Source organism: Nicotiana tabacum, chromosome 19 (assembly GCF_000715075.1).
Source record: "Nicotiana tabacum cultivar K326 chromosome 19, ASM71507v2, whole genome shotgun sequence".
NCBI lineage: Eukaryota > Viridiplantae > Streptophyta > Magnoliopsida > Solanales > Solanaceae > Nicotiana > Nicotiana tabacum.
In genome coordinates this window covers 149,911,170-149,922,487 of record NC_134098.1, presented here as the reverse complement: position 1 = coordinate 149,922,487, position 11,318 = coordinate 149,911,170, and positions in this window count along the sequence as shown.

Here is an 11,318-nt window from a genome sequence, read left to right as displayed (position 1 = left end):
AATAAAATTGTACCAGTATGATTCGTATTTTGTACCAACTCTCAAGTGATATGGAGAAGCAAGGAATTAGAGAAAGAAAAAAGTGTTCATTTGTGCAACTTATGGGAAAGAACGAGAACTTGTAGTTTCTGTTTTTTGTAGGGGTTGTTGTCAATGATATTATAGGACGTAGATTGAAACTAAAAAGTTTCAAGCTCGGATTCAATCAATGGCATAGGAGGAAAACCTGTAATTAATAGGAAATGGTGCATGAATCTGATTATTTTTTGTTAAATTATAATTATCTTGTACATTTGTATTTAAAGGTTTTAACTAGAATAATGTAATCTTAAAGATTTTTTGCCACTAATTGAACTTTGATGAAAGCACATGCTGAAGAACTATTACCTTAAAAAAAAAACCAGGTGGGGAGGAGGGTGGGGAGGGGAAGAAGAGAGAGAAATGTCGAAAAACAGTAATAAGTAAATTAGGGGAATAGCCACTTTCTATCCCGCTAATCATCATTTAACTACTCTGGTAAAATAAAATTTAAAAGTACAAGAGGGGGTGAATTCTAGCCAAATTAAAATCTTAGTCGACTTGAAGAGGAATCAGTCGGCTAAACTTTCCCAGCAGGTTTGATTTGCAGCAGAAGTAAATTGCGTAGAGTTAAAAGGTAAAGACGCAGGAATTTTATACTGGTTCAGTACCGGTGTGGTACCTACATCCAGTTCCTTTGGGTCACAAGGGTTCTCTTAGATCTTTAATAATTCGTTATAACAGTAGTGGTTTTGTATCGTTCACCACCGACGATTTTCAGCAACTGTGTTTGTCTAAACTTGACAACTCTTGTTTTATTTTCTAACTCTTCCTACCTTTTATGACACTTGTAAACTCAAGCATACATTGTTTGTACTAGGAATTAGAAAGGTATAGAAACAGTGGTAAGTTGCGTAGCTTTTCCTTCTGACTTTTACTCTTCTTATATGAGAGTCTTGAGATCTTGCAATCTTCCTTTTGAGCTAGCCGTTGCAGATTGACCATTGATTGAGGCAAGAATATTTTAGGAGTTTTGACCCAAGGGTTGCATGTGAATCCTTCTCAAGAGATGGGCTGGATTCAATGATCTCCTTCACTTCTGCACTCCTTGATGAAGGGAGTGATTTGCGATTCAACTTGATAGATTAATCACTAGAATCTTTCGATTTCTTTTACCAAGCTTATCCTTGAATTACGAACTGGCTTCCCATAACAGCTGCACTTGATCTTGTTTCCATTTTTATAGCATTGATAACTTGATTTCCTTTGGCTCCCTTTGATTTAGCATTGCCATCCTGATTTCCCGCAATCAAGTAGATTAGATTAGATTTGCACTATTGTCATCATTGAAACTTGGGTGTAACAATTTTTTCCTTATTGATGATGTCAATCAAAAAGAGTAAACAGACTACACTTCCCTTTTATGTGAGGGCTCCCCCTGATTTTGTGCACACACTTAAATTTTGATGTCACATGTCGTTGTTGCTCCCCCTAAGTTGTTGCGCTGCTCTACTTTACTCTAATGTTTCTCCTCCTTTGACATCAATAAAAAAGAAAGAAGAAGGTGCAGGCCGAAAGTAATATGTAATATGGCAGATAATAAACATAGCAGTTAGTGTAGCAGATATTATGCCTTCAGTTGAGGGACATAGTGATGTTTCTCACAAACCAAGGCAAAAGCAAACAAAAAAAAAACACATCGGCCTTAGTTCCTCCCGATAAAGTATTTCAGGTTATTGATCACTTTGGTGCAGAAAGAGTCATAGGAGGTTTCAACTTCTTTGGTGAGTTTGTCCATCTTCTCTGTCATGGAGTTGAATGCCATGATTCCTTGCCTATTTGTGGCTTCCATATCCATCCTAAGCTTAACCACATATGTACTTATTTCTTTAGTGACCTCCCTGGTCTTGTCCACATGTTCTTTCATGGCAATGGGCATGGTTTTTTCCCCGTCTAGTCCTTGTTGAATTTGTTGTAAGTTGTTGGTAGCAGTCGATTGAGGCTCCGGTGGTTCATTAGTTGGATCAACCTATACTGGAGTGCTTCCAATCTTGTCACGTCTAACCCATCCATCTTCACTTAAAGTGTAGCCCATCATAGCAAATGTTGTCTTATCATAGGTGTTTGAGATATACTTGGGAGAGAAGGGTGCCATATCAACCTTCATTACTTCAAGAATATGTGAGATAAGCAGACCATAAGGTAAATAAGTAACATAGGAAGATATGTCCCTGATACTTTCAAGCATATACTGACGAATCCACACAAACCAGTCAAGTCTTTTGTTGTTCACAAGATAGTATAGGATAAAAATATCCCTAGTGGTTAAAGTTCCAAAAGACCCAGTCATATGAAGAACAGTAGGAGAAATCATGTGAGCTAATACACGATGTTCAAACTTAAGAATTTTAGGGCCAATGTCAGGGGGGTTTCAGACAGAAAAGCTTTTGCTTCGTCTAGGGACACTTCGAAATATTTTGGCCAGAAATTTTGAACAAAAACATCATACCCATGGAACTTAGCAGAAAAACTTTTCTCAAATTGATGAGCATCAAGAACAATACGACTACCTAGGACCATTGACTCTAAGTCATCCTTGTTATTTACAAATAAATTTTCATAGAACATTCTCACAGGTTCTTCATACACAGTGTTTCCAACAGTATCAAATAGAGGACAAAGGCGTTGAAAATCAAAAATTGAAACCTAATCATAATGAATATCTATCATAAGAGAGAGAGGCTTACAGAGCACCCATATGCCATAGATATTTACTTATAATATTCAAACCTCGATTTCTCAGTTGGACCGTAGAAGTTCAATTTATCCTCTAGCCCAAAATCAGTGCTTTCCACTTTCCCTTTCTTGCATGTAGGTTTTTTGGGGTTTGATCCATAGGCCTCTTCCCAAATTTTTCTGGCTTAGATTTTGATCCTCTAATGAGTCACTACTCTTATTATTAGTTTTGAGAAGGTCTGTGTCAAGCGATGGCTCAAGGTCGACGGTTTCTTCAGGGTTTTGGGGATTTTTGGAATCATCTGCTTCGTCTTGTGACAGTAGAGAATGAGAGGTTTCTCTTAGCCATGGTAGTGTAGTTTGGTGAGGAGTGATGAAGAATGGGAGAAGAAAAGTGTACTTATTTAGGCACTTGGAAGATTGAAGGGTTGCATCGGTTAGAGGAAGGTTGGGTACAGACAGAAGTGACACCGAAGGTAATTATTGCACTCACATCAAATTAATGAAACTCATCAATTAAGCAAACTAAAAAAGGAAGTAAAATATTTTGTTAATATACAAAAGATTTTTATGCAATAGTCAGAATACCAATCTTACTACGCAGTTGACAAAAACATTCTTCCAAAAGAGGTTTTGTAAAAATATCAGCAAGTTGAAACTCGGTACTAATAAATTCTAACATTATATCACCTTTAGCAACATGATCACAAATAAAATGATGCTTAATTTATATTTTCTTTGCCCTATAATGATGCACATAATTTTTTGATAGGCATATAGCACTCGTATTATCACAAAAAATAGGAGTAGAAGTAAGATTTAGATCATAATCAAGAAGTTGATGCATAATCCAAAGAATTTGAGTGCAACAGCTTCCAACAGCTAAATACCCTGCTTCAGTAGTTGATAGGGCAACACAATTTGTTTCTTGCTATGTCGGGAAATTAGTGCATTTCCCAGTAGTTGGCAAGTTCCATAGTGCTTTTCTAGTCAGTCCTAATTAAAATCTTAGACGACTTGAAGAGGAATAAGTCGGCTAAACTTTCCCGGCAGGTTTGATTTGCAACAAAAGTAAATTGCATAGAGTTAAAACGTAACGACCCAAAATTTTTATACTGGTTCAGTACCAGTATGGCACCTACATCCAGCTCCCTTGGGTCACAAGGGTTCTCTTAGATTTTTAATAATTCGTTACAACAATAGTGGTTTTGGATCGTTCACCACCAACGATTTTCAGTAAACAATGTTTGTCTAAACTTGACACAACTCTTGTTTTATTTTCTAACTCTTCCTATATTTTGTGACACTTGTAAACTCAAGAATAAAGTGTTTGTACTAAGAACTTGAAAGGTATAGAAACATTGGTAAGTTGTGTAGCTTTTCCTTCTGAATTTCAGTCTTCTTATATGAGAGTCTTGAGATCTTGTAATCTTTATTTTGAGCTAGCCGTTGCAGATTGACCATTGATTGAGGCAAGAATATTCTAAGAGTTTTGACCCAAGGGTTGCCTCTGAATCCTGCTCAAGAGATGGGCTAGATTCAATGATCCCCTTCCTTTCTGCATACCTTGATTAAGGGAGTGATTTGCGACTCAATTTGATTGATCAATCACCAGAATCTTTCGATTTCTTTTACCAAGCTTATCCTTAAATGTAACGACCCGACCGATCATTTTGAGTATTTGTAACGACCCGACCGATCATTTTGAGTTACACTCCTTTAAACTATATGAAGTCTTGAATAAATTTCTATGAGGTATAATGACTTGTGTGAATTATCAGTTTTGGTTTTAAGGTATTTCGGAGTTAGCTTGAAATAATAAATTCCTAGGGAGTGTCACGTTCGCGTATTGAGCGGGAACGAAGCATCGTGTTCGTGATGGGTGGAACGCCTTGCGTAGAAGGCATTAAGGCAGAGGCATTTTGTGCTTCGCGAACACGAGGGTGATGTCACGTTAGCGAAGGAGGAATTTGGATGGGAACTATTTTGTGCTTCGCGAACGCGAGGCACTGACCGCGTTCGCGAAAAAGAAAAGTCGGGGCAGTGAGTTTAAGTTCTGAAACAGTTTTTGATGGATTGGAGCTCGGGAAAAGGCGATTTTCAGGAGTTTTTAAAGGAAAATAGCGGGGTAAGTATTCTTAACTCAATATTGGTTAAATTACCCGAATCCATGGTTGTTTTTATCATTTAATTGGTGAATTGAGTTGGAAAAGTTTGAAAACCCTCTTGCTTTAAATTGAAGATTTGAGGGTCGAGTTGGAGTCAGATTTTGGTAAAATTGGTATGGTTAGACTCGTGGTTAAATGGGCTTCTGGATTTTATAACTTTTGTCGAGTTCCAAGATGTGGGCCCCATGGGCGATTTTTGAACTAAATTTTGGATTTTAATGGAAAATTATTATTTTCTTATGGAATTAATTCCAATGAATTTTATTGACTGAAACGAATTATTTATAGCCAGATTCGAGGTGTTTAGAGACCAATTCATGAGGAAAGGACATTGCAGAATAAGAATTTCACGGCTTGATGTAAGTAACACTTCTAAACTTGGTTTTGAGAGTATGAATCCCCGAATTTGGTATGATATGAATTGTTTGGAGGTGACACACATGAAAGGTGACAAACATGTAGACGTGCACCACATAAATTATGTCTTGAATAAATCCCGTGAAGTGGTAAAATTAAAGAATCATGTTATTATCTGAACATGTGGCACGTGTTAGAGGAATTAAGTTGAGGCTAGTAATAAAGATCATATTTAGGATGTGTGCCGATATTTTATGACCCATAGGGTCGTGATACTGTTGAATTAATTGTTCTAAAATATAAATTTCATACTCAGTAATAATTGTCTATTGTGAGGATATTTATGGGATTGAGTTGCGCAACGCAGTAAGCCATTTGGCTTTATATATGTTATTATTAAATGGATCGGGGCTTCCCGCCTGCAGCAGGCCAGAATGGCTTTATACATTATTATTGTTTTAGATCGGGGCTGCCCGCCTGCAGCAGGCCTTATTGGCTTTACTATTTTATGGATCGGGGCGGCCCGCCTGCAGCAGGCTTTATTGGCTTTACTATTTTATGGATCGGGGCTGCCCACCTATAGAAGGCCTTATTGGCTTTACTATTTTATGGATCGGGGTTGCCCGCCTGCAGCATGCCTTAAAGGCTTTGTTATTTTACGAATCGAGACTACCCGCCTGCAGTAGGCCATATTGGCTTTGTATTACGCTTGGGCTGAAGGAGCCCCTCCGGAGTCTGTACACACCCCCAGTGAGCATAGATGATCATCGATATTCGGGATGGACTTCCCAGGGCATGGACTTGCCTTACTTACTGCTTATATATATATATATATATATATATATATATATATATATATATATATATATATATATATATATATATATATATATATATATATATGGGATAGATTTTCCCAGGGCATGGACTTGCCTTACTTATTTGTATTATAATGAGTTATCTGGACATGGATCTTGTCAGTATTATTTATATTTGGGGATAAATTATCCCAGGGCTGGATTGGCCTTATACGGTACTAGGTGACTGACTGTCAGTCGATGTGTACTTATATAAGGGTTGGAACACCCCTGGGCTGGATTGGCCATAAACAGTACCGAGTGACCGGATAATTTATGACCAGTATTTACATGAGGTCTTTCTACTGAGATGTCATATGCCTCATATCATGCAGTATTGATCTATTTCAGTTGTATTGAGTTTAACTGTTGAACTTGAAAGCATGCCTACATTTCTGTACCATTATTTTTACTGGACTGTACCTGCGGAGCTCATCATTTCTTTCAGCCCAGAGGTTAGTCTTGTTACTTATTAAGTTAGTTGTGCTCATACTACACTCTGCACCTCTTGTGTAGATCCAGGTGCTCCCAGATACGACGACTGCTAGAATTCAGAGTTATTTCTGTTGGAGAGTATCAAGGTAGCTGCTTGACGACCACAGACTTGATTCCCATCTTGTTTAGTTATTATACTATTCTATATTTCAGACAGTGATGTTTATCAGTCAGACTTTGTATTCATTTAGATGCTCATGTACTCAGTAACACCGGGTTTTGGGAGTGATATATTTTAAATTTTGAGATTTTTTCCGTTGAATTTAGTTATTTCATTTTCAAATTTAAAAGAAATGGTGGTTTATTGGGATTTTTGGCTTGCCTAGTATTTAGATAGGCGCCATCACGACAGGTGAGATTTTGGGTCGTGACAAGTTGGTAGCAGAGCCTAGGTAACATAGGTCTCACGAGTCATGAGCAGGTTTAGTAGAGTCTTGCGGATCGGTACGGAGACGTCTGTACTTATCTTCGAGAGGCTACAGAACCATTAGGAAAAATTCACTTTCTTGTATTTTGTCGTGCAAATTTGTTGATTCTGGAAACTAAATTTCTGCTATTCTATTTTCTCACAGATGGTGAGGACACGTACTACCATATCGGACGGTCAACCACCAGTGCCACCAGTTAGGGCCGCGAGAGGTCGAGGCCATGGTAGAGGTCGGGGCCGAGGTAGAGGTCGAGGTGTAGCTCGTACCACAGTTGGATCACCACCTGTAGTACCACAAGTTGCTCCAGCTCAGGAGCAGATTCCGAATATAGCTGAGCCAACAGGATCAACTCAGGCACCAGTTGTACCCATTGAGATTCCAGACCTTCAGGAGACTTTGGCCCAGATATTGGCAACTTGCTCAGGTGGTTTCGGCTCAGGCCGCACCTGCTGCTTCTCAGGCCGGGGGAGGTACTCATACCCCCGTTTCCCGTTCTCCAAACTAGGTAGTACAGGGACTCCGGATACCAGGGGCACTACCAGCCTAGCCGGCTGCAGTTGTTCAGGCCCCGATAGTTCCTGTTATGGCAGATGCTGAGCATAGGAGACTTGAGAGATTTGAAAGGCTTCAACCTCTACCATTTAGCGGTATTGAGTCAGAAGATGCTCAGGATTTTCTGGATAGGTGTCAACGGATGCTTCGGACAGCGGGTATTCTGGAGACCAGTGGGGTCTCATTCACTACTTTTTAGTTTTCTGGGGCTGCACTCCGATGGTGGAAGAATTACGAGAGGCGTGGGCCTATTGGCGCAGCACCCCTTACTTGGCAGCAGTTCTTCATGGTCTTTTTGGAGAGGTTCGTGCCTCAGTCCCGCAGAGAGGAGCTGTACAGACAGTTTGAGCAGCTTTGCCAGGGTGATATGTCCGTGACACAGTACAAGATGATATTTTTTGAGTTGGCTCGTCACGCAGTCTGGTTGGTTCCCACTGATAGGGAAAGGATTAGGAGGTTCATTGATGGCCTCACATATCAGCTGCAGTTACTTATGACCAGGGAGACAGTATCTGGTGCTACTTTTGATGAGGTAGTGGACATTGCTCGGCAGATAGAGATAGTTCATAGCCAGGAACGTGGAGAGAGAGAGAGAGAGAGAGAGAGAGGCTAAGAGGACCCGTGGTCCAGGTGATTACATCGGTGATCCTTCAGGGGGTCAGTTTTACCGCAGTAGGGGTTGTTCTTACAGACACGCTCAGACAAGTCGTTCAGTTCACAGTAGTGTATCATCTAACCATGGTTCATACAGTTCTCCTCAGAGTCAGTCATCTCTTAGTGCACTTCCAGCCCCGATTACGCTCCATACACTATCAGTTCAAGGATCATATGTACCAGATCCTTCTGGTAATCATTCTAGTTCCCGAGGTCCGCCTCAGAACTCGCCACCATTCTTCGAGATGGAGTGCTATGAGTGTGGAGAGTTGGGCCATGTGAGGAAATATTGTCCCCACCGTACGCGAGGTACAGTTCAGCAGAGCAGGCAGGCTACTACTTCTGTACCAGTTGCTCCACCACCCACTCCTTCAGCTCAGGGTGGAGCTCAATCAGCTAGGGGTCGCCCAAGAGGGGGAGGCCGATCAGGTGGCGGTCAGGGCCGATTCTATGCTTTTCCTGCCAGGCCAAATATTGTTGCTTCTGATGCAGTGATCACAGGTATTGTCTCAGTGTGCCACAGGGAGGCATCTATATTATTTGACCCTGGTTTCATCATATTTTGTTTATTTATGGATATGCCATATGAGTCCTTAGTTCACCTGTTCATGTATCTACGCCGATGTGTGGTACTATAATTGTGTATCGGGTGTATAGGTCGTGTGTGGGAATTATTGGGGGACTAGACCTGAGTTGGTCTTTTATTACTTAGCATGGTCAATTTAGATATTAACTGGGTATGGTGAGATATCAGATGTTTTGTTATATGGCCTTGGGCCAAGTGGGAAAGTCTGCTATCTACGATTTGATTGCACGATTAGGTGATTTTGGTCTGAGGCATACTTGTTGATTAGTTATGACTAGCAAAGGTTGAGATCGGGGATGACTCGAGTAAAGTATGAAAATTATGGAATGAGTAAGTTGTTATTTTGAAGGATGTAGTGCACACGAAGTATGAAATTGATTGGTCGTGTTAAGGTAGGGTTACTTATTTGAGTGTTGAGTGTGTTAAAGGAGCACATGTCCTTCGACTTGTTCGCGGGTACAATTTAGATTTGAGCATAGCGGTGTGTTGTGAGGGATTTAGATTTATAGGTACGATATGGCAGTTCATTCTTGAAAGGAAGATCACAAATTCTAAACGGAATGGTTAGTGTTATATATTTAGATCAATGTTATAGTTGCTCGGTAACCCCTGTGAAGGGTGTGTGGTTGAAGGGGGCTTTTGTGTTGATTTATAGATATTCATAGGTATTATGATACTCCCCTGATTGATAGACTGTTGATATTCATATTATCGATATTATTGGCACGTGAGTTGTCCGTGCAGGTCCAGATATTGATACCATAGCACGTGAGTTGTCCGTGCGAGAGATGTTTATGTGAGCTCTAGAAGAGCTGGTTACTATTATTAAACTTGTGTGTATGGGGTCCACTATATATAATGAGCTTATAGCATCACAGTTGTGGCGGTGCTTGTTGAACTTACAATACAGTTCTCTACTTTGAGACATCTTCCATTTTGGGTGCGAGGTTGCGCAGTTGTGGATTGAGTTGTATTGGTGTGGCATGTCAATAGGATAGTTGTATTTAATAATATAAGGTCATTGGACCTAAAATGGGTACTATCAGGTTTGATTACGGTATATTCAGGAGTATAATATTGAAATGACTTAGAAAGTGATTATGGTTCTGATTGGGGCGAGAGAGCTCCATGGTTAGTTGATCTGATGAGTGGTTATGGGTTTTTGATTGTTTCTTTCATCATTGGCAGTGCACGAAGGTTTTAATAGGTTCTATTGAATGCGAGGTTTTAATACTTGTACTTGGTTGGTTTGGAGTAATTACTGTGATTGTGATCGAGAATGGTGTTGCGAGCATGTGAGTTGTGTATTATGTAATGTGATTATATCTGGGTTTATGGATATGGCTTGACACAACTTGTTTATACTTATACGGTGTGTAAGATTTAGATCTTGGAAAGAATTCTGAGTATTAGAAATTGGGTTACATGTTTTGGGCTAAGGTTAAATTAATAATTTTCAGTTATGTTATGTTGTCAGGCCTATATAGAATAGGGTGACGTGAGATCACCCCCCGGGTATGTGCGTGGTAACGTGGAATAAAGATTTGAAGGTTAAGAACAACTCTTGGCACGTTCAAGGACAGACGCATGTTTAAGTGGGGGAGATTGTAACGACCCGACAGGTCGTTTTGAGCATTTACGCTCCTTTCAACTATTTGAAGTCTTGAATAACTTCCTACGAGGTTTTATGACTTGTGTGAATTGTCGATTTTGGTTTTAAGGTATTTCGGAGTTAGCTTGAAAGAATAAATTTTCATGGTGGAAGCTTAAGTTGAAATAGTTGACCGGATATTGACTTATAAGTAAACGTCACCGGAATAGAGTTTTGATGATTCCAATAGCTCTGTATGGTGATTTTGGACTTAGGAGCGTGTCTAAAAAATTATTTGGAATCCCGTAGTAGAATTTGGCTTGAAATGGCTAAAATAGAAAGTTGAATTTGGAAGTTTGATGGGGAGTTGACTTTTGGATATCAGGGTCAAAATCTGATTCTGAAAATTTGAATAGCTTCGTTATGTCATTTATGACTTGTGTGCAAAATTTGAGGTCAATCGGACGTGATTTGATAGGTTCTGGAGTCGTTTGTAGAAATTAGAAATTTCAAAGTTCATTAGGCTTGAATTGGGGTGTAATTCATGATTTTAGCATTATTTTAGGTGATTTGAGAGTTCAACTAAGTTCGTATGATATTTTAGTACTTGTGGATATATTTGGTTGAGGTCCCAAGGGGCTCGGGTGAGTTTCGGATGGTTAACGGGTTGGATTTTGGACATGGAACTCTGCTGGATTTTTTCTGATGCACCATATGGTTTCCTTCATCGCGTTCGCGAGTGGAGCCTTGCGTTCGCGAAGAGGAATTGAGAGGTTGGCAATATTTTCTCTTCGCGTTTGCGAAGAGATGAAACCGTTCGCGAAGGGTGGACTGGGTGTGCATCGCGAATGCGAGAGGTATTATGTGTTCGCGAAG